This window comes from Aedes albopictus, chromosome 3, assembly GCF_035046485.1.
Source record: "Aedes albopictus strain Foshan chromosome 3, AalbF5, whole genome shotgun sequence".
NCBI lineage: Eukaryota > Metazoa > Arthropoda > Insecta > Diptera > Culicidae > Aedes > Aedes albopictus.
The window spans coordinates 306,687,118-306,712,485 of record NC_085138.1 but is presented as its reverse complement, the minus strand read 5'-3'; the positions used below and the strand labels follow the sequence as shown (position 1 = coordinate 306,712,485).

At 37.4% G+C, this 25,368-nt stretch overlaps 1 protein-coding gene across 1 annotated transcript in view; it reads right to left on the bottom strand.

Annotated features, from left to right (window-relative positions):
- The window catches only part of LOC109418486 (protein jim lovell), a 148,963-nt gene that overhangs the window by 120,584 nt on the left and 3,011 nt on the right, over positions 1-25,368 (bottom strand). The gene's annotated exons all lie outside the window — the stretch shown is intronic.

Here is a 25,368-nt window from a genome sequence, read left to right as displayed (position 1 = left end):
GGCTTTGTTTGCGGTTAGGTTTTTATTAGACCCCCCTAGCCAATCATTCCTAGGCACGGTAAGCATAAAGCCGCATCACACCATGAATTAGGGGTCACCTGTTGGTGGATTCTTACCACCGGAACAGGCGGTCCGTAGTGTTATTCTTAGCCAATTGAGACAATCCCCCCCCCCCCCCACAGCTATCTAGGCTGACCGAGAAAATAAGTTAATATTGATGATCAACTTCATACGGGCCCGAATAGCCGTTATTGATTGTGAGGCATATACCTTGCCTCTCGGCTATTTCACCGAATGATAAGGTAGTTGATAAATTTGATACTGCTTCTAGGTATCAGCTGGAACGGGTTTGTTGACACTTTCCGGTGCCAACCAGGGTGTACATGGTGAGTGTGATAATTGCTGGAAAATGTTGTAACCGAGTGAAATTACACTCGAAAATGGAAAATTACGCGCCTGTATATTACAAAATTATTTGCTGTGTGTATTCCCAAAGCTTCATGGTACATCTTTTTTTATGTCCTGTGTTTTGCCAAAATTGTGATTCAAAACTTTTTTTTCTTTTTATTTATCAAAATTTAAAATCAATGCCTTTCCATTCTCCTTAAATGAAGGGGGTCAAAACTTCACATTGAATAGTTTCAAATCGGGAGCTGTCAGAAAAAAGTGAAATTAAGAGCTGAGCAAAAAAAAAACATTGTAGGACTACGTTATGTTTCACAAATTTATCCAACAACTAATTTCGAAATGAACCACTTTTGGCTGAAATTTGAGTTTGAGTTTTGAGAACCATGTGTGTAACTGAAACCCCTTGACTCCAATGCCGTGCTTGTCATACACTACTGCAAACTCGTATGGCTTGAACAATGGACGCCAAATGCATTCTATTTACACGCATGCTGAGAATTAAGGTGAAAGCCACATTTCATTTCCCGAAAATCATACATTCATTTACAAATATAAATTTTAATATTTCGTGAGTTTGAAGATTTATAAATTCTGATTTCCTTCGTGGTCAACGATTAGCGACGTCAGTTGTTTAGATGTCTCGTAACCCTCGGAATGTGGGTTCAATTTACACTGGGTGCAATATGTGTTGTCCGTTGTCGAATGTTAGTAATGTTCAGTCTGTAGAGGCCGAGAGATTGAAGACGGTATAATTGTTATATTTTAATGTTGTATTATTTAGCTCATAAATGCTTTCACCGTAAACGGAGATTTTCTGTAGTATTTTTTATTTTATTTTTAATTTTTAATTTTTACAATATTTTTTTTGCGTTTTTTATTATTTTTATTTCTAGTCACAATCAAATCATTAAGATAATCATGCCATTAGTTTATTTCGTTTCCTTTTGGCTTTTTTGTGTTAGGACAACTTCATTGCAGTTCTTTTTGATATTTCTTCAGCAATTCTATCTGGAGATTATTCCAAGAATTTCTGATGGGACTTCCTCCAGAAACTCCTCCCGGAGATTCACACAGAAATTCTGTCTTGAATTCCTCCACGTAAAAAAATAAAAGGATTTCCAGAATAAACTCCTGGACAACTCTGCGGAAGATTTATTAAGATTCCAAAATAGTAACATCTAGAGGATTTCTACAAAAAAGAAAGTCCTAGAAAATTCCCGTTTGAAACAGCAGAAGCAACTCCTGTACGAATCCCGAAAAGTACTTCTGAAATATTCCCAAAAGCAAAATGCCTGCAGGAAACCCAATAGAAAATCCTGAGGAAATTCCAAAGACTATTCTGGAAGGAATCCTGCAGAAACTCTTTGAGGTATCCAAGAACTAAGTATTGGGTGAAATCCAAATCTAAACGAATCCCAGAAGGAACACTTGAAGAAACTCTTGGACGAGTTTAAGAAACATTTTCTGGTAAAAAGCTGAGAGGAGGAACTCTTTGAAGTATCCTAGCTCCGAATAGTATTCTAGAAAAACGAATTCCCGTAAAAACTCTATGGGGATTCACAACGGCGTCTGGGTCAATTCCAGAAGGAAACTCCAAACGAATTCCAGAAACTACTTTTAGAGAAAGCTCTGGGACCAGAAATGATTCGGCTTTCATACAAAAGCTTCCCGCAAAAACAATTTATAACGAATTCTTTAAGATAATTGAGCGGGACACAAACGGACATTCTCCTAGAATTATTCCTAGAATAAATTCCCGAAGGAATCCATTGAAGAACCCTGGAAGAACTGCAGGAAATCCCCTAAAGTTTACCTAAAATAGTCTCCTTTCCAAAAGGTGTCCCAGGAGAATCCTTTAGCCACTCCACAGAAATAGATCTAGTGGAACTCCGAATTACTTATTGTAGGTAATCGGAAATAATTCTGGAAGACTAAAACGTATTGAACAAAAAAACACAAAGCATTTCCGAGAAATGGGCCAATTTGGCTCGATATTTTTCAATTTGAATGAGATTTTGTTCATGCGCTGGATTTTACGAATAATTTACTTCAGCATCAACAGATAACAATCTTTCCTCACCTAACTTTTGAAAAGAACGTATAATAAAAAAACCCTTATTTTCTTCTTCGATATATTGTAACTCGACTTTCGACGTTTTCGAATATGTTTCTGAATATTTGAAGGATTTTAAAAACACTGAGAGTAATATTCATCACGGGTCTATGCTAGATGTCATATAATTTCAATTTAAAAAAAATCGCTCTTATTAAGAAGCAAAAAATATAACAAATGTGACTTTCTAACACAACATAATATGTATCTCAAAACACATTATGTAAATTTACAAATAAAAAGAACTTCAAAAAATCAAAACAGAACTTGCAGAATCAATTCTACCTGCTTTACAAAAAAAAATCTGGAAAAATAATTGAAAAAATAGGAGGAACGAGTAACTTTTTCACAAATTGCACTCCAATTTGACCATTTCTCACTCACGCCAGTATTTGTAAAGTCAAGCTTTTGGAAATAATTTTGGGCAAGACAAACAGATGGAAACAAAAGACAGTTGTTTTCTTATTGACGTTGACAGGTCGCATTTGTAAAACAAAAACTACGAAAAAACTGGTCGGTATTCATTTATATGCCCATTTTAATCCTAGGCATGTGTGTCAATATGACCAAGACAGACGCGCTAAATACGTACTACGTCATCGTTGTGCACCTAGCATCACATCTTAGGATGGTTAAGTACTTAAAGCTGACAGTTGAATTTGTAACGCGTTGTATTTTCCCTAGGAAGAAGTTGTAAGTTTTTGATTTGCAAAGAACACTTGAGTAAAACTTCCACACATACGGTCGTGAGCTCAAAGCTCACAACCTAGCAAAACAAAAATGTAGTGGAGACGCCCGGTCACAATGGAGTAAAGACGACGCAGTATCGTGAAAAAAAAAACATCATATCCACAGACCACACCACCAACCAAGCGGAGCAAGAAAAAAAAAGAAAAGAAAAATTGCTCAAGTTTAACTGCACGTACTTTAAACTTTGTCCTTCGGGTGAGGACCCAAAAGGTCCTTCGTCTCCTTCTTTAGCCCACCCCCTTGAACAAACATAATAGGAAATCTTCCACGAAAAGTGCGACAAGCCATCTCTAGACTCTAGAGCAGCCAGTCAACACACAAGTATGACCGAGGAGCAAAAAAAAACCAGTCCGGTTTTTAAAGTTTAGGGCTATTTGAAAGAATTTGCGCTTCAAGAGCTTCGCGCGACTTAAATTGGTTCGGTCGCTTGAAGGTATGATTCAAGCTTTTCTTGTGTGGGTCGTCCGACGTCTGCTACTGCACTGGCTGCTGCAGAAGAATGGATGGATGGGGCTGCTGGGAAGCTTCTGCGTTCTATTTCAGGCCCCATCTCAAAAGCAACTACCACCAATGAAAATACCAAAGATGAAAAAAAAAATCGTTAAAGCGAAACAAAACAGAGCCGGTGTTTGTGTTTTCTTAGTGCACACCCCACTATGACAGTGGTTTTCAAACTTTGAGCTGAGAGACGGGTTTTAGTTTAACCATTTCCAGTGCGAATCTTTACCCGTGACATCAACAACCAATAAAAATAATGATGGCGCTGATAAATATTTTTTACTTGAGGAAGTCACTTTTTTTTAATTTCTTCAATGATTCCTCTTGAATTTCTGCTGCGGTTCATCCATAGGATGAACATTTAGGAGAGAAAGGTATATTAGAATTAAATTCAATTAAGTTTACTGGCAACTGTCACACATCACTCTGGAAGCTCATTTCCTCCCATTGAGAACCACCGACCGAAGGGATCCACATCTCATACGTTTGCTTCCTCGTCACCTGATTCGGGATGCCCACCGTCGACCGGTACCGGTACTATTCAAATTTGAAGTATTGCAGCAAACATCCTCCTCCCACTCTCCTGACTGGGGTATCTCCTGTCTTCCTGCTGCAGATATGTTATGCCATGAGTGACGACTGGCGGTGCAAAAACAGGCATTGCTTTCCTCCGCCTCTGCTCGTCGAGAAAGTGAAAGATGTTGTGCGAAAAACGCGAAAGTCGACTTAACGTATTCCAGATTTTTGCATTTGCCAAGTCCCTCCATGGCCCCCACATTTGTCGGTGGCGGTGCTCTGAATGGAAGGATTTTCCACGATTCTTCTTTTGTTCCTCTTTTTTTCCTTCACTCTGTATTTTGAGATTTTCCAGCAGCACAATGGAAAATATAATAAATCTTGTTTTCTTCTCGGTGAATTCATGTGAGGAATCTGCTTGAGAAAGCGCGCTACAGGGAAAAAAAATCCTCGCACGAAATATTAAATTCACAATTCTTTTCATTCAACTATTACTTCAGGTTGGGTAATTTCATCAAGAGTGAAAAATTTTCAGCTCCAAAACGGAATCATAATTTAAGTGCACCCAATTCATTTTCGTCGCTTTCGCGGCTGCCGGCTGCTCATTTCTCGGTCCCTTTTCGTCGCCCCATACGCGGCGGGCTGACACCTTTTCCCTTACATTTCACAGTCAAATTAGGAATGCACATGTAATTAAATAAAATAACAAATTCGTACATGCATGCAAAACTCGGGAAGCGGAAATTCCCCCGTGTGTCGCCCTCCCTGCTCCACGCCCCATCTGGGACGACGACGACACGTCGTCGCCCGTTTGGGGTTGGGGTATGATTCTCTGGAGAGGAAACCTCCTAACACGATGAAGGCGACGACGACGACAGAAAAAAAAGACGCCCGAGCAACTGGAAAAGAAATACAAACGACACTCGTTGTAATTATTTTCCGCTACACTTCCTTCCCAAAGGCTCGGTTTCCCTTTGGAAGGGTGTCGCCGCCGTCGTCGTCGTCGTCGGTTGCCGTCAACCTGCTAAACGTATGACTGTGTGTAATGTGTGCAATAAGGGAACAGAAGTGGCAGAAAGGGTTGTGCAGTTCTGTTTTTGGTGGCACTTTTCTCAGATGGTCGGTAACCTGGCGAAAATGTGATTTGCACCCATTTGCACCCAACTAGGATGTCAAAACTCATAAGGAATCGATGGCGAAGCATGTTTTCATCTGATGATGAGTGTCATGGATGCACAGCTAGTCGCGTTCGGTAATTTTTACCGAAATCTCAACAGCTGAACGTTCGGTAATGGTTTTTTACCGAAATTCTGTAAAAATTACCAAATTTCGGTAAAATGTTATCGTTTATCTGTCAAATTTTAACGAAGTTCGGTAAACGTCACCGAATTCCTCCGGTAAAAAACTTAACGGTTGAGATTTCGGTAAAAAAATTACCGAAGTCGGTGATTTTAGCTAAGTGTGGAATCGACAGTAGAAAAGTGTCAACATTATATGCGAAGCGAAGCATGCAAATTGACTGGATCTCTTGATCCGGTATGCACTTTGATCGCAGTACTCGGATTGACGCCTTGCATTGCAATCGGATCTATATAATAAGGCATAAGGCCGTCTGCCATAATTCTATGATTCAAAGTAATCTATTTAAGATTATTGAGAACCACTTTAAACCTGACACGCCATACATACACGTACTCATAAAATCAGTTTGCTTGTGTCAGACTCAATTTACTACAATATTCACTAGTTATTGAACAATTTCTGAAAAGCTTACTTTAAACGTCGGGCTTGGTGTTCTAGTGGCTACCGCTTCTGATTCATAAGCAGAAGGTCCTGGGTTCAATCCCTGGCCCGTCCCTTTCCTTCTACTTTGTATATTCCTATCCACTTTATCTATACTCTCCTCTCTATATATACAACTCATGTATATTCGGTCTGATGTGGATACCAACGATTGCAATCATAACTTCCTTCCCCTTCCCCATATTGACCTGCAACCTGACGCGGCAGGCGCCATTGTCGCCTTAAATAGAAGATCACCAACGCTCACACACTGAAGATGCTTGCTAGTCCCCGGCAGATAATCTCATTGGTTCCTTGTGTGAGTGTAGCTGGTCTGGCGATACTGAACTAGCATCAATCAAGCTCAAGCTCAATTTCTGAAAGCTTACTTTAAATCGATTTTTAATTATTATGGTTCAATGTAATCATTAAACAAAGGGTTTCAGGAGATTTTCAGAGAAAGTTCAGCGGGGTTTCAGAGGGGTTCAAGAGGAGTTTCAAAGGATTTCAGGCGATTGTTGGATAGTTCTAGTGGATTTGAGGGGCGTTTTACAAGATTTTAATTATTAGTTTACATCAGAAGGAGGGGGCTCTCAAGAGTTCCGTATTAGTTTTTGGGAGTTGCGGGGGCTTTTTTGGAGCGTTTAAAAAGATTTCAGAGTCTTATAGCTCAAGATTTCAAGAAGACTTTAGAAGGTTTCAACATGGTTTCAGGGGTGCTACAGAGGTTTTTTCATACAGACCTAAGAGGGTTTTAGGAGGATATCAGAAGGCTCTTAGAAAAACTTGAAATTAGTAGACACAGCATGCTGATTAATGGACGAATTGAGAGATGGCATGGTGAAAAAAAAATAAGTTCTGGATGGTTTCGAACCCACGATTCCGCATTCGCTGGACCGGCACTGTAACCAACATAACCACAGAATAGGTAACGATTCATTGGAATAGAAAGTCAAACCAACTCCGAGCCCACACCATGAACTCTCCTTTTAGGCGGCGGTCTACCGAATACAGGGTCGTGGGTTCAAATCCCACGAGCATACGATTTTTTCTCACAATTGCTTCTCTCACTTTGCCAACTAATCAACATTCTGTGTCTTTTAATTTCAAGTTTTCCAAGTACGTTCCGACGTACAAGCAACACTGGTACAAGCTAGAAAAGGGCAACATAAACATGGATATCAGGAGATTTTTAGGGATTTCTAGGGAGGGGTTCTGAGAGGTTCCAGAAAGTTTTGGAAGTGTCATACTGCCCTTCTACGCATCATTGTCTCATGTTATATAGGATTCCCTTACAACATGGGATAATTTGGCGTAGAACGACAGCATTGGTGTTCAAAGAAATGTCAGAATAGGGACTTGATGCAAATTGAATGAATTTCTAGAAGCCTCCTTCAAACCACCCAGAAACCAAACCTCATGAAATGCCATTGTAAAGCCCAGGAACTGCAAACATTCTCTCAAAACCCATTAAAATGCCCTTGTAACACTCTGGAACCCCCGGACCGCAAATGAAGTTTTCCGGATGCCACATTGAATCCACTTGAAACGCTCCTATACTCTACTCACTGAAATCCCTCTAAAGCCTTTCAAATCATTTTAGACGCCCCTGATTCCTTGAAATTCCGTTGAACCATCCGAAACCACTCTGAAGTTTCTAAATTTTCCTAACTCGCCCATGAAATCTTCCCTTAGACCTTGGAACCCCTTTTAAACCCCCGCAACCTGTGTGCAGAATTGGCTTTAGTGGTTATGGAGAAACTAATGGATAAATTCTTCAAGAAATTTCATAGATACAATACCCCTGTTGTTGTTTCTCAAGAATTTTCTGAAAAATTCCAAACAGGAATGCCTGGAGAAATTCCTGAGTAGGTTCCTAGTTTGTAGAGAAACAACATAAAACATAGTGAAGAGTTTTCTGAACAAAAATCCTCGATTAATTATCGTAAAAAGTACATATAAACTCTTGGAAAAATCCTGATAAATTCCTGTGAACCTTAGCAAGACTTTTTTTTTAAAGAAAATGTTAAAGTAAGTCGTAATTCGTCAAGGGTTCTCTAAATAATTATTGTAAAAAATCTAGATTTAGGATTTTTTAAATAATTTGAGGGCAAATCCCTGAATAATATTTAGAGAAGAAGATATTATTTATAGAAAAATATTCTTTAAACACACTTTGAACAATCAAAGGAGAAACATCTGAGGTAAGTTAGAAAAAAATCAGAAATGCGCTTGGACATGTTATTGTGAAGAAATTACTAAAAAAGATCCTTTAAAAAATAAAAATAAATTCAAAGTGAAATATCTTAAAAAGTGCTTGAAAAGTTCTAAATGAATTTCTTAAGAAATTACTGAAAAAAATGTTGATTTTCTAGACACAACGTTTCCATCAAATAGGTGTCTGAAAATTTCCTACAAATAATCCTTTTTTATTAGAATTCTTGAAGCGAATTCTCAGATATTTATCGACAATATTGTCCCCAGAAATTCCATAGGAGCTGCTCTTAGAGTTTAATATATATTCTTGCACAAATTGTTGTTCAGTTCCTCCGATTTTTCGAATATTTCTCAAATTACCCAAAGAAACTGTTGAGAACATTCTGGAGAAATTTCTGAAAAGTTTTCAAAAATAACAGAAATTTTTGTGAAGGCTCGTAGCCGTGCGATTAGGATCACCGCTTTTCGTGAGAATAGTTTCTTCACCGTATCCACAAGTGCATGCTCCGTGTTTCTCTTGTCTAGTGTTAACTTTCATGCAGTCTGTGCAGCCTCTAGCTGACGATGATGTCCGTATCTTTTAATAAAACAAAAATCTGAAAAAAATCCAAAAAAGGTTTCAGAAGAACTGCCCAATAAAACTCAAGAGCTGCCGAATAAATTATGCGAAATTTCTGAAGAATGAAATTTCCGAGCATTTCTTCTAGCGAAATCTAAAATTTCTTGAAAACTGTTGAGCCTTTTATTGGAAAAATTCTTGAAAAAATCTTGGAGCAACAAACGGATTTCTGAAAAAAAAATTAGATAATTTTCTGAAAAATAACTGAAGTAATTCCTGAACAATCTATGAGAAACACATTAGAACTTCATCAGAATAAATATTTAAAAAATACTAGAGGATGTTTTGTAGAAACATTTTGAGGAATGCTTTGTATTGCTCCATAGCTCTTAGATAAATATTTTAGAAGTTCCTGAGTAATTTGCAGAGAAAACTATTGAAAATACTTGAGAATTGGTATTGCTTTTGGGAAATCTTAAAAAAATCTGAAGAATTCCTGGAGAAAATTGCAATTTACTTTTACCAAAAATTTCGGGAAGCTTTTCGTAATGGTTCCAGATCCATATCAAGCAGAAAAAAAAAAGTTTTATGCTCTAAGTGTTAGTTTAAGCATTATGCTGTCTTTTGAGAAGTTATTTTCGGACATTTCTTTCAATATTGAGCATTTCCAGCCCAAAACACGACAAAAATTTCTAATTGGACACGATATTTTTCAGTTTAAACGAGATTATTTTCCTAGTAGCTCAGGATGATCAGGATGATCTATCTATTTGTTCTCGAATTTTCATACGTAATCAATTTTCAAAACAAGCAAAACAAAAAAAAATTGTCGGGTCCGTAGCGTAGTGGCTACACGTTCACTTCATAAGTGGATGGTCATGGTTCGATTCCAGCCCCGGCACGTGCAATTTTTCGTCAGTTGCTCTTAACCCACCCCCCCCCCCCCCCTATGAGCGGCTGACACCTGACCCTCTTCAGAGCATATGCTCTAACGGACTCGGAAACTTGGATATCGGCTAACGGCAACTCATAATGGACCCCCAATCAGACTGGAAATGGAGCAAGAGCTACACAGTAACATCGTGCTCATCATTCTACCATGGACAAGGGTAGAAAAGTGACAGCAGCGCAAAGGCTACCAGTTCGAATTAGAATTAGAGGAATTAGAATAGAATACATTCAGGCGCTGTACGAAGTGTAAGTGCAGCCGCCAATTGGAATCGCTCACGCAGTGACCTAGTGAACAAAAGAGCTGAAAATTAGGTTAAGGGGTTGAAGAATAAAAAAAATCAAAAAATTAGATTTTTTTTCATCAAAAATAGATTATACGTACAAGTTACAATGATTCCCGGATAAACTGATACGGTTGATCAAGGCGACGATGGATCGAGTGATGTGCGTAGTTCGAGTATCAGGGACACTTTCGAGTCCCTTCGAAACTCGCAGAGGGTTACGGCAAGGTGATGGTCTTTCGTGCTTGCTGTTCAACATTGCTTTGGAGGGTGTGATCAGAAGAGCGGGGATAAACACGAGTGGGACGATTTTCACGAAGTCCGTTCAGCTGCTTGGTTTCGCCGATGATATTGATATTATTGCTCTCAAATTTGAGACGATGGCGGAAACGTACATCCGACTAAAGAGTGAAGCCGGGCGAATCGGATTAGTCATTAATGTGTCGAAAACAAAGTACATGATGGCAAAGGGCTCCAGGGAGGAATCACCGCGCCCGCCACCCCGAATTCATATCGACGGTGATGAAATCGAGGCGGTTGAAGAATTCGTGTACTTGGGCTCACTGGTGACCGCCGACAACGACACCAGCAGAGAAATTCAGAGGCGCATTGTGGCAGGAAATCGTTCTTACTTTGGACTCCGCAGAACTCTACGATCGAATAAAGTTCGCCGTAACACGAAGTTAACCATCTACAAAACGCTGATTAGACCGGTCGTCCTCTATGGGCACGAAACATGGACCCTACGTGCAGAGGACCAACGCGCCCTTGGAGTTTTCGAACGGAAGGTGTTGCGTACCATCTACAGCGGAGTGCAGATGGAAGACGGGACTTGGAGAAGGCGAATGAACCACGAGCTGCATCAGCTGCTGAGAGAACCAACCATCGTCCATACCGCGAAAATCGGGAGGCTACGGTGGGCGGGTCACGTCATCAGGATGTCGGATAGCAACCCGACTAAAATGGTTCTCGAGAGTCATCCGACCGGTACAAGAAGACGTGGAGCGCAGCGAGCTAGGTGGGTCGACCAAGTGGAGGACGATCTGCGGACCCTACGCAGAGTGCGGAACTGGAGACAAACAGCCATGGACCGAGTGGAATGGAGGCGGCTACTATGTACAGCAGAGGCCACCCCGGCCTTAGCCTGACCGGTAAGGTAAGTAACAAGTTACAATGATACATTTTTTTCCTATATCTAACCATACTCAAGTCACAGCGAATTAAAAAAAAATAAGAAGAATGTATGGGACCTCGTGAAATGTTTTTCGAGTTTTTTCACTTTTTCTCAAATAATAATAATAATTTTTAGATATGTGACTGTCTCGAATATCCTTTAACAAGGTCCAATTTGTTCTTATTTATTTATTTTTGTTTTTCGAATTCACTGTTACTTAAGCATGGTTCAATGTGGGAAAAATACGCATCGTTTTTGAACTTGTATGGAGAATCTGTTTTTTATATAAAAATCTCTAATTTTGGTATTTTTTATATGGCTTCTTCAAAAGTTAGGTGAAGAATTTTGCAAAACATATAACCAGAAAAAAAATTAAGATTCTCATTCATGAGAATAATTGCATTGGAATTGGAAAAAGTTTCGCGATTCGTGCTTCGAGCTCGAAATGCTCTATGATCCAAATGGTTCTCAAGAACACAATATCAGATCTTTAATTTTCCATTGACATGATCAATTCTATAAATCTTAAAACACTTATTTCTGAACAACTTTGCCGCGGGAACCATATTTTCATCTCTTATGTATTCAGAGAATTTTATTTTTTTTTTAATACGCAAGTTGGGTAACATAAGACTAAAAAGTTTTTTTTTAAATAACTTTATGTTCACTGACTTCTCGCAAAACTTTGACATTTTAGAACATTTAATAAGCTACCTTTTTTTCTTAGAACAGCAAAGTTCCATATTTTCAATTTAAAATGTTATTCATCGATATCATCTAAACATGGTTTGTCTAAGGATAGCGGTAGTCGATTTTCAGTCTTTTAGTCCCATTAGAAAGATCTCATCCTCTTCTTTTGATGGTGATGCTAAGTATGCACTTCAAACGGAATCGCTCAAGTAATTTGCGTTCAGTGCATTATTTTTCCGTGACCAGAATGGTCAAGAAATTTAACACAGCAAGCCCCATTTGATTTGACGTTTCGTTTAAGCTGCGTACTAGGATCCGGAGTAAAGCGACGCTTTCTGATTTCTTGAGCGATTCCTTGCCTGAATTTCCCACTCATCGAGATAGGCCAAGAAATTCCTTGCGATCAGCGTACTACCCATGAAAAATTAAAAAAAGTTTTTTTACGCTTTTCATCCAGCTTGAATGTTGGGTTGTTTTCATATAAAACTATGACAATTTCTTAAACTCTTCTTAAACGAGATTTTAATTTTTAAAAAAGTTCAAAATAAACTGGAACAATTTGAGATTTATTTAAAAAGCCAGGAAAAATATTTGGGAAAGTTCAGTGAAAAATTCTGAGAAATTACAGGAGAAATTCTTCGAACAGATTCGGAGGTTTTCTAAAAGAAACTCCTTGCAAGTTCTCGTGCAAAAATCGGAAAAAGCATGAACATTCAAGAAAAAAAATACAAATGAATTGCTAGAAAACGTGCTGACTTTTTTTTTATCTGAAAAGTTTCTTATGACTTATCCATTAAAAAGTTCTTTGAGGAATAGAGAAGTTCGTAGAGAAATTCTTGTAAAAAAAAAAAACAAAAAAATAGCTAAGAAAGTCATGAATAAATTCAATGGAGATGCCAAACTGAATAACACTTTTACTGCAGAAGAGTTTAAGCACTTTTATTCAAGCTATTTTGCAGCTATATTTGTTTGTTAGACAGCATCTCCAAGAGGAATTCTTAAGATATTCCAAGAAAAAAAAAATAAAAATAAAAAATAAAAAAAACAAAAAGTTAATAAAAAAATCTAGAAGGCACACTATATGAAAACCATTGTTCTGAGGAATCAATTATAGAACACTAAACATAGGAGCAGGTCTACTAGGACAGGGTAGTTGTAACGTCTCGCATAGTAAGAAAAAGGTTTCGTAGTGGTTTTTGATGATAATATATTTTTCCTAAAATTCTAACGAAAATGAATATTACATCACTCACTGGTTCACGTGCTAAATATTACTGAAAATAACTAGTTAAAAAGAGTGCTCTAATATTAAATAGTCCAAACAACTAATGCACGTAAACGACAACCAGCAAGTATGCGCTAAACCTCATTCTCCACCAACGCCGACGACGACGACTACGACGTCGGTTACCATCTCATCACCTCGCCACACGGTCAACCCGCAAGGGATGCTGTCGTCGTCGGTGGAAGCTGGTGGAAGGGACTCACGCCTCGGCTAGCGCATAACAAGGGGTGACACATATTAACACATCATAAGGAATATGTTATGTGTAGGTGGTGGCGGCGGCAAATGTTCCAGCAACAGCAGAACATTGCATTGGGTTGGGAGCTGGTGGCATTCCACCGATGAATACCGAGGAACCTGCAATATGCACGAGAGCAAAAGCGTTCGTTCGTTCTTCTGAAACAGCGGTGCGGTGGAAACCTCGAGTGTTTTCATTACCGTTGCACTTGTTTCTGCCGCATCGTCGTCGTTGTGCCTGCCGGTAGGCGGCAGCTGTGTTGGACTGTGCACCTAGCGGCGAGAAAAAAAAAGCGTGTGGAGCAGTTGTAGTTCAGGTCCAAAGGCATTTGTTTGGGGGCTTTAGGGACTTTACGGTTGACGATCAAGAGCAACGAGAACTGTGTTTTTGAACTTCCAATCTGAGGGAATTTTACTTCGGGAGGTTTTCACACCTTGCTGAACGTAGTGTGTGCAGGCAGAATTAATCTTCACTTGCACCGATATTTTTCCATGGTTTGCCTTCTTGATATGTAGAAGGCAAACGATATGCTTGCTGTTTCGAAACTCCGGTAGCAAGCTAGAGGTGAATGCATAATAAGACAAAGTGGTAGTTTTCACAAGTCGCTCGTGCCAACACATGATCCTTCAAGTTTTCCATACTCATACAATAAAAGTAGAGTCACAGATCTGGTTGACACAAGAAGGCACCTTTTAATGTGTGTTATGTACCGGTACTGCAGAAATTAAGTCATGACCACACAGCCATTTAGTTGTTATCCTGATTTTATTCTGTTCACAACTACCAATTGTCGCATACCCTTAAATCATTAGTCAATGGCAATAAACTATTATTCAATCCCTACATGTGCGTCCGAACTTGATTTTAGGGAGATCAAAATCTCCCAAGAAATTACTACCTGGTCCATAACTACGGGTGCGAATAACACTGGCAGGGTCACAGGATCACCACCACTATAATTGCTATCATAAAATAGTTAACGTCCCTATCGCTTGACCGCTCCGTAAGAAGGGACGCACGACGAGGGTCAAAACGCAATTAATCCTCGTGTCTCGCAGCACTCTATCGAGAGGTGAGATCAAGGTGAGTGAGTGTGTGATGCATAATTGTTATCGTCTGTTTACACGCAAACATCCCTTCAAATTAAGGAGGCAACATATCGGGGAATCACCGAAAGGGCCGAATCGCTTGACCAGTAGTGGCCACTGACTGGCCAGATTGTTTCCATTGATACCGAGCCGGGCCGCGCGTGGTAATGTGATTATAGGGTTCTATTCAAATGCATATAGTTTTCCACCACCCCTGTCACTACAGCGAGTAGGTTGCCTAACTGCGGTGCGGTGGTGACTGACCACTTTCGGATTGACCAGTGGGCAGTGGATTGAATGTACCCACCACCGGCTCCGGTAAAGTGTAAGCTCTTAAACTGGGAAAGGCCTAGATTTGATTTATGACTTTCGAACAAAACCGAAGACGAAGGTGGATGGTTGCGGAGGGGGGAAAGAGCAACATGTGGAGTGAAACGGAAGGGTTTAAATTTTTCACACCGAATTTTGAACGCGGATGATTTCTGCGGGAAACGACCGGTCTTAGTGTAGGGAGCATATACACATCATGATTGTTCTATTTAGCGTTGAAGGTAAATCCGTTCATGAGCAGCAAGTAGTGCCACCGAAGAAGGAGGATTTGGGAAAGACTGCTTTACTTTTTCGGGTTCGGGCTCGTCGAAGCCTCGTCATATGGATGACGAGGAGCGTCTGGAGTGGGAAAGGGGTTGGCAAATTAATTAACATAATTTATGCCGTGACATGATTCTGGTGGGAAAATGCCACTTGATGCTGTCTTGGCCATGTGTTTTGTGTTTGAGTTGTATTTTCTAATAATTCTATGGTTGATTATTGTTCTCTTTTTTTTTTCAAACTTTTTCCATTCTAAATAAAGAAAAAAGTAATTTGATTGTTTTGTATTTCCATTTTATTACATGTTTTTTCGCATATCATCCAAGTATGATTATGTATCTAATGGAATTATTACACTTATGACAATGCTCATTTTTTGATTTTTTTTTAAATTTTGATTATTTGATCGAGATTTCTTGAGATTCTAATAAAGAACTCTTGATGCATGTAATTTGATTATTTATTTTTTTCATCAACTGCTGTGGGATATAACAAGTAAGGGTAGAAATTTACATCAATGACTCATTAGATGGAAGCAGAAAGATATAGACTATCAATAACCAGCATTGGAAATTGAACAATTATCCAAAATTTCACGCTTACATTTGACTTCTCTTATGACTTCAAAATTTATAATAAAGACAAAAAAATCGTAGAATATGTCAAAGCTCCACCTCTTACGGTTTTCGAGATATGGAGCGTTTTGTGCGAAGTACCCCTAACCGTGACCTTCTACAAACCAGTTCAGGACGTCAAAATACACATTTCTTCCAAGATGTCAAGTCATTATATCTTAAAACAAAAAAATATTATTATTATTACTTTATTATAGAGATTTTCAGCCCCAGGCTGGTTCATCTCTTAAAACAAAAAAGTTATAGGCAAATTAATCATATTTTAAGGTGTACTTTCACCTTAAGTAACCATTTCCGGCGCAAAATGGCGCAGTCGGTAGTTTTATTCTTAACCACTTAACCTATTTTTACAGCTATTTTTGTCCACTAAGGCACTACGTGAGCGATTCCAATTGGCGGCTGCACTTACACTTTGTACAGCGCCTAAATGTATTCTATTATATTCTTGTTCTACTATATCGATTTGCCTGATTTGCCTTTGTGCTGCTTTCACTTTTCTACCCTGTCCTTGGTAGAATGACGAGCACGATGATGAAATGATGTGTGGCTGTTGTTCCTTTTCCAGTCCGATTGGGGTGCGTCCATTATGGGTTGCCGTTCGCCGATATCCAATTATCCGGGTCCGTTTGAGCTATGAGAGCTCAGAAGAGGGTCAAGTGCCAGCCGCTCTCGGGGGGAAGAGCAACTGACAAAGTGCCGGGGCTAGGATCGAACCCATGACCATCCGCTTATGAAGCGAACGTGTAACCGCTGCGCCACGGGGCCCGGCGGAGTTGGTAGTTGAAAGATTATACTTTTTATTATCACTTGGGGGTGGAAACCCCCGTGGGCAATGATGGGAAAGGTGGTTCAAATACAAGGCAAAAACGTATTATTTTGCCTGTTATACAAGAACAATGAATAAGAAAAATAATAATAATTAGGAAACCCACAGTAATTTTTACTGCACTGTGTTCTTTACAAAGTTTTTGCAGAGAACAGTGAGTTTTTATCACTAAAAATTAAAAAATCAGAAAAAATATTGTTATACCCCAAGAGTTATAACTAAAGCTAGTTCTAAGTAATAGTATTGAATTTCTTCGAACTTATGACAACATATCTATGCCCAAACGATTGACTGCCTACCCAATAGTTATAAAACTGAATGGCTACAGTGGTTAGAATATTAAATGCGTTTTGATAAATACCTTTGCAGTTCTAATTAAGGTAGTTGTAATTTTACACTCTTCAATACACATTTCGACGATTTTCTGGTAAAAATAAAGTAAATCTTTTATATCAAATGATCAACTTGATAAACATTCAACCCGACCCCATGAAAAGTACTGTTAAAAATATGAAAATAGTTATTTATGTGACGAGTTGCAAAAAGTAGATTTTTTCAGCACGAGTCGTACATTTATCCAACGAGGCTTGCCGAGTTGGATAAATACGAAGAGTGTTGAAAAAATCGAGTTTTGCAACGAGTTCCATACAAAATTTTATGCAATGATTTTTTTTCAATAATGCTACTCATTCGAATTGTATAATGTTCATAATGCAACTCAAATGAGTTGCATTATGAACATTATACAACTATTTTCTATTATGCAACTCATTTCAGTTGCATTATGAACCGGTACGGAAAAGTTGGTCATTATGATACTAAAATGAGTAGTATGAAATAGAAATAATGACACTGAATTGCATAAAAAAACTTTTATTAACTCATGCTACAAACGATAGGACGTCAAAACATGTAATTTTTTTGTGTTTATTATAGACGCTTCACATGTAATTGGTTAACATCAAGAGATTAAAAATAATGTTTGGAATAAAAAACAACTATCGCATTATTTTTCGGCACACTCTGTATGTTATTGATACATATCTGATATATTTCAATTGCTTCCCAGTTGTAAGCCAAATACGTAGATTACTGAAAAAGCTGTTAATCTACTATCGGACGAATCAAAATTTCTCCTGATATTTCCCGATACTGAATCCGTAGTTGAAAAGTCAAACAGCAAATATAAATATAAATACATGAAAAAATAAAAAAATTCTACTCTTTGTTTTGATGCACATCTTGAACTGTTCCCTTTTTCTTATTACTAGCGCTATATAACTTGAATATTGTCCCAAAAAAAATTCAAACAGTTAATTTTAAAGTAGCTTTATCAGAAATTGCCTGACCATTTGATGGTAAACAATATGAATTCATAATCATAAATAAAATATTCTGTTAGGTGAAAACAACAATGCTCAAATTAAACTTTTCTCAATCACAAGTCCCTAAAATATTTTAGAAACATTTAAAAATGCAGCTCCTATCATTTCCCATGTTAAAAAAAATGTTTTCATGCACATCTCAATTCTCTCAGAGAGCCTCTGTCAAGGCGAATTACTGGGGGCTTCTAGATTATTAATTTTTATTTATTTTTCTTGTAATACTGGCGGAATAATATTTTTTTTTCCTTGTATTGAACCACCTTTCTCACTTTTGCCCACGAGTGTTTCCACCCCCAAGTGATAGTAAAAAGTCTAATCTTTCAACTACCGACTGAGCCATCTGCGCCATTTTGCACCGGAAATAGTTACTTAAGGTGAAAGTACACCTTCAAATATGATAAATTTGCCCATAACTTTTTTGTTTTAAGATATAATGACTTGACATCTTTGGAAGAAATGTGTATTTTGACGTCCTGAACAAGTTTGTAGAAGGTCACAAAACTGTAGGATTTTATCTGTTGAAGCTACACTAAAAAACTAGTTTTAGGGGTACTTCGCACAAAACGCTCCATATCTCGAAAACCGTAAAAGGTGGAGCTTTGACATGTTCTACGATTTTTTTTCTAATTATGGGCTACTACTTTGCCGAAGACGTAAAACTGCTAAAGAAATATTTTGAAAAAATAAAATTTTCACCTCACTTCTAAGGGCATTGATCATTAATAACATTTTATCAAAATACGCCTTCTAACATCCAGAAAAACTTTGTAGAACACGCTAAACCTCTAGAACCAACCCAAAAAAAGTTATTTAATTTTGATCGCAAAATCATTGATATCAAACACTGTGCATCGCCAGATTCACTAACTGAACTGACCTTCAAATCACACACCACACAAGCTCTGTAACACTTCAAAGCTAAATTTTACTGCTGCATAATGCAGCAAAAGCAGCTCTATTATTATTATTAACTAGCTGTCCCGGCAAACGTTGTCTTGCCCAGCTGTGGTGGTTTGACAACTGTTGAGCTCATAACGTCACCACACTCTAGATTGATTTCATTTCGATCGTGTTGATTTCCTTCCCAGCTCATGAAAAATCAGTTTTTTTCAATTTTGTCACTTTTCTAGATGATTTTCGTAACTTTTTGTACATATAAACACAGCCACCACGAATACGAACCGAACCGTGCAAGAGTCATCCTGATCGGTTCAGCCGTTCTTGAGTTTTGTTGCCTCAAAGGGACTCCAAACTCATTTTTATATATTATTATTAATTATTAATTGCTCATTCTCGTCGGTAAATTGTAAACAACAAGTTGTCTTCATTCTAGGGAAGATGCAGGCAAATATGTGCGTGAGTTATGTGAATACAAAACATCGTATTTAACTACCACAGGGAAGTTTTATTTAGTTACACTATGATGGCGTTTCATGATCTGGTGGACAAAATTATAATTTATAATCAGAGCACATACGAATTTTCATTTAAATACACATACAAGATGCTAGTTTACCTTCTCTATGTGTTCGGCAAAGTTTGAGTACTGACCACGGCTATCACGTGTGACCAGGGCCGGATTCACAAAAGTGGGGCCCGATGCCCTTTATATAGAGGATATATTTTTGCCCATATAAAGTGTAATATGAATCATTTTTACAAATATGTTAAGGACAGACTTGTTAGAATCCCAACATGGCCGCCACAATGGCCGACTTTGCCACCTACTCACGATTTCGAGGGCACAAATCTCTTCGTAAACAAAACCAGCGCACCTGATCTTCTTATTTTAGACTTATTATAAGTGAGCAAGAACATAATAATAGAATACTTTATTGTGTGAAGCTTGCTTCTTGAGATTTGTGCGTTTGAAGTTTTGATGCACTGTTAAAGCGGGATGTTAAGAAGCTTGTCCTTAACGTCATTGTGGATATTTAAATAAAGTAAAAATAATGCTTCTCAAAAGTGTATTTGTGGCGTTAGATCCCAGGTATAGTAGAAATTTATGCCATAGTTCAAAGTGAAACTGCATGAAGAGTTTATATGCCAGGGGAGGTACCAGCGATCTCGCAAAAGAATATTCCTCTCAAATTAAAAAGGAAATTTTAATAGAAAATGTTGAGGATATCTTAGAGAGAACCCATTACATGAATTTTATCAAGAGTTCGCCATGGATTCATCCTTATTTCATTAAGCAAGTCTCTTAACAGTTTTGTATTCTTCGATTTGAACAAGTCGTAAGCTGTCTAGGTAAAATCAAACTCATGAGTTCCAAAAAATCTTCTAAATTTCAGACAAAAAAACATTTAACGGGACACAATCGGTGAAGTACTAGAATTGAAGTAATGAGCTGAATTTTTGTATGATAAAAAGGTCAATTCTTCGTTTCTGCAATGAAATAGTTCATTAAGCGTGGGTATTATGATTAATTGTGTTGTTTAAGTTGCAAGAAATGGAGAACACAATAACACGGTTACCAAAAGTTTTGCTCAAACAGCATCAAATTAGGCAGGGAATCATAATACCCACGCTTTTTGAACCATTTCATTGTAGAATCGGAGAATTGATCTTCTCGTCATTCAAAAATTCAGCTCATTACTTCAATTCTAGTGCATCACCGATTATGTCCTATTCTTTCAAAAATCTTCAAAATGTTTTTAAAAGCTTTAGACAAAAAAAATCACTCTTTTTTGTGAAGTGAAATTTTGTGGGGACCCCTGAAATGTGAGGGCTCGGGGCCCTGCCCCTCCAAAATCCGGTACTGTGTGTTTGGGATTATGACCTCAGATGGCAACACTGATCGATCTACATAAGACTGTCCATTAACTGGGGGTGTTGCTAGTTAACAAGTAAAGTTTCAGCTTCTCTATCTAGGGATCGAAAGCAGAAAGACATGTGTCGTCTTCGACAAAGTTGTTCAGAAGGACAAAAACAATCTGCAATTCTACAATTACAATTCTCAAATGATTGGTGATCTCATCGCTAGGTGGTGCTAGTTATAAAGTAAAGTTTTACACTTCTTTATCTTGGGATCCAAAGCCGATAGAAAAGTGCCGTCTTCCACAAAGTTATTCAGAGGGAAAAGAATATTTAAGTGATTCATCAATAAGTTGGTGATTTCACAGCTAGGTGGCGCTAGGTTTCAGATAAAATTTAAAACTTCTTTATCTCGGGATCAGAAGTATATAGAAAAGTGTCGTCTTCGCCAAAGTTGTTCAGAAGGACAATAATATAGACGTTTTATGGCAATATTCAAGACATATTACAGTCACTGTTTTCAGCCAATTAATTCTTATGTTTCTGAGAAATCTAAGCACTTTCACATTTCTTCCCTTAAGTTCCTTAACACCCCACTTTCATATTTTTTATATTTTCTCCAAACAGTTTTATAATTAATATTCATAGCAGACAATGCACAATGGTCCGTGGGCCGTATTTAAGTGAAAAACATTATTTACGACTATTAGTTTAAGCTATATGCTATCTTCGGGAAAGTTTCTTCATACTTTTTGAACATTTTTTCCATTAATGTGAAATTAGGGTGGTCCAAATGGTTCTCAAGATCACAATGTCAACTTTTATTGTGTCCATATGTTTAAATATTCTACAAAGTTGAACATCACTTTATTCGGAACAACTTTGCCGAAGAAACCATATTGCTTTCTCTTATGGTTTCAAAGATATTATTTTTTGAAGAAAAAAAAAATAGGGTGATACACGAAAAACAAAAGTTTTCTTTTAATAACTTTTTATATATTGATTTTTCGCAAAAACTCAGTTCCGGGGAGCACTTAATATGCAATATTACTTCCAAAGACAGCAAAGTTCTATGTCCTCAATTTAAAAAGTTATGGCTTTCTTTTAAAAATGGCTTATTTCCAACGCTCAATATCTCAGAACGATGCATGTGTTTTTCGTTTAAACGATTTTTTTCATAGAAGAAGGACCCCAAGAGCGAAAATATAAGAAATACGAGTTTTCCGTCTTCGTGTGATTTGTGAATTGTGATTTTAAAAGCATAAAAAGTGTTCAGAACAAAGTATTAAAAAAAATAAATAAAATAAGCCAATTAAAATATATTGAAATGACCCCGTTTATTCTAAGGAATTTTTGTTCCTGGTCGAATTTTCTGGGAAGTAGCGTTTCTATTACACATTTTTTCCCTTCGAGTATTACCTACACATCTCAATATTTAAATGTGAATCATTTTTTCACTTTTGAAAACATTTTTATTATCATAACATTTTAATTTATTTGAATACAATATTAACCCTAAAAGGGATACCTGGGTCCATTGCACCCAAGGCGCCTTTCAGAGCTCGTCTTTGATGGAACACACTCAGCGAGATGACTAAACTGAGGCCATGAAGGTATCCCTTTTAGGGTTAAATTCGGTGGTTAAAAATCCATTGAATGGGGTTTCCAGTTAGCCTAGCGGTTGAGGCTATGGTTCGCCAATCCGAAGACGGCGGGTTCGATTCCCGTTCCAGTCTGGAAAATTTTCTCGATTCCCTGGACATAGTGTATCATTGTACTTGCCTCACAATATACAAATTCATGCAATGGCAGGCAAAGAATGCCCTTCAATTAATAACTGTGGAAGTGCTCAAATAATACTAAGTTGAAGCGAAGCAGGCCAAATTTCAGTGGGGACGTAGAGCCATAAAGAAGAAGATGAAATCCATTGAATATTACCCACCCTTATTTATGAAAAAAAATACCGTCAATTCACCAGTCACCGTGGGGGCTCTATTCAAAGTGGGCCTGCGAATATTTTTTATTATTTCCATATTACAATTGAATGGCATAACAATTTCACTTTAATTTAGTCAATACAACACTAATGAATTGTTACCATGTCAAACGCAATGTCTTTTTGACACTAATGTGTGTTTACATAAACGATATTTTGTTCATTTACTGCATTCGTAGTACAAAAAAACAAAAACTGCGCTTACGTGATTTAAGCGTTTAACTAGATGTAGCAACGATTTTATTTGTCTCTTTAATAAAAACAAGTCAATCAACGATTTTATTTCACATACAAGCAATTAAATTCAATACCAATAAAGTACGATTCCACTTACTTTTTATTTGAACCAAAAGGGGCCGTTAAATGGATACTCTAAAAATCGATGGTCTCCATTCACCGATGTTGCTCCATATAAGTAGAAAAGTTTGAACATTCGCCTTTCTAAATAAATCTTCAAGTTATTAACTTGAGATAAGTATAAACGAAGAAAATTAACAAAACTGGGTGGTTTTGATCATTTTCAAACAAAAGGAAAAAGCTTCTGATACACAGAGAATGGTTACCTACCACGGAAATAGGCGACCTTCCCATCCTGTACTACATCCTCTAATGTACTATATTACCAATTTTTGTGAACAGTTTTCTTCTTTTGTGGTTATTACTGTAATTTTAACCTCTAATGAAGGAAATTAACAGCGGTACCCACAATGTTTATAAGATTGTTGTAAAACGACAGCCTTTATTCGCCCCAAATCATTGTGACTTGACGGTACAACAAATTCCATCACATCAAGAACTGCTAAACGTATTCGTACTTTAACTGGATATATAAATATACATTCTTGGAAATGAAAATGCCAACAATGGGTGAACCTTGAAATGTGTTTAGTAAATCTTTTCAATATTTGTGAATTATAAAAAAAAAATGTTCACATATTTTCAACAGCTCCAGCGAAATGTGCATACTAAGATTTTTTTCAGCAGATTAGAGTTGTATTCAGTATCTGATCAATTTGTACATGTACAAAAAATGGTCACATAAGTTTTTGTTTATGGAAGTTTGATGATTTTTTCCGGATACTAGGGGTGACTTTTGCAAAAGTATTTTTGCTAATATGGAATGATAAAAATGAGGAAAATGTATTCATCTACAGACAAAAAAGACGTGATTTTATTATGCAAGGATTGCAACAATAGGCAGATGCAAACTTGAAACCCATTTTGGAATTTTCGATTTTTGATGGATGAATACATAAATAACATCGAAAATCAAAAATTACAATTTAGGTGGATTTGAAAAAGAACGACGGTAATGAAGATATTTGAACGTTTGGCAGGTAAGCTCATGCATGAGAATCCATAGATTCAATCGGAATTCATGACAGAATTTCAGGAAAAAATTAAAAACAATTTAACTCTTGTCGTGCATTCGGGTTATTATGACCCAGACAGGCACGCTTAGCGTGCACTACGTGAGCGGGATGAACTTTAGCTAATGCATTAAAAAGGTTAAAACGGAGATTCTGATTTTGTTTTCAAGAATTGCTAGCGGTATCTCTGGTGCTAATACTGGAGAAGCTGCTATATGAAATGCATATTTTTTTTTTTTGCACAAAAACATTGAAAGCTCAAACGCAGCTGCTATGGAAATAACTGTCAAAAATTTACTGAAGTGGAAATTCAACTATGACACACCTCGTCCTCTTTTTTAATCCACCGTTGGAAAAAGAACTCTAGCACCAAGATAATGAGCAATCTTGCCATTTTTGCATTTTTGAAGCATCTTTTTAATTGGTAGATTTGTTCAAAATCATAAAAAAGTAGTTTGCTCATTACCTTGTTGGCCAGATTTCTTATCATCAGCCAACGATGGACGTGAAATCAGGTTTAAGTGTAACCAATGATAATTTTTTGACGTTGTTATTTGATGAGGTTCTAATGCTTTGACTGATGTCTATTTTGGATGAAAATTCGCAAGTTTTTTTGATTTATTATTTTCATTCCTTCACCATCGCTTATTATTTTTCAAAAAAAAAAAAAATCCGCAATTACTTAAAAAATTATTCGAGTTATGCAAGCAGACTTATGCTATCAATCATACCTCAATCATACTTAGAAAAGAAATTCAAAACAAATTATTTGGTAAGGGGCATCCATTTAGTACGTCACGCTAAAAATGGGAATTTTAAACCCCCCCCCTCCACCCTTCGTACGGGTTTTTCCTATACTTAACACTTTGCTTGTCACACCTTTCAGAACCCCCCTCCCCCCTCTAAGCGTGACGTACTTTATGGATGCCCCCTAAGCTTAATTTCTTACAAAGTGTCACATAAAATGCTTTTACAATTCTGGTGCTCGAAGCGAATTGACCAAACTTAATTTCAGAATTCCAATAATTCCTTTTAATGCCAGTAGAAATTCGTCCATGAACTTCGTGGAAAATATTTTAAAAGATTTCCAAAAATTTCCGGTGGAAAATAAACAACAGCAGACATTTTTGGACTCCTCATTGTACAGAGTTTGAACCCCGCAGGGAATCTTTTCCGAAGTTTCTTCAGAGTTCAGGCAAAGACTTCCTCCAGGATTTCCGTTAAAATATGTTGAGCCATTATACAAAACTGACTAGCT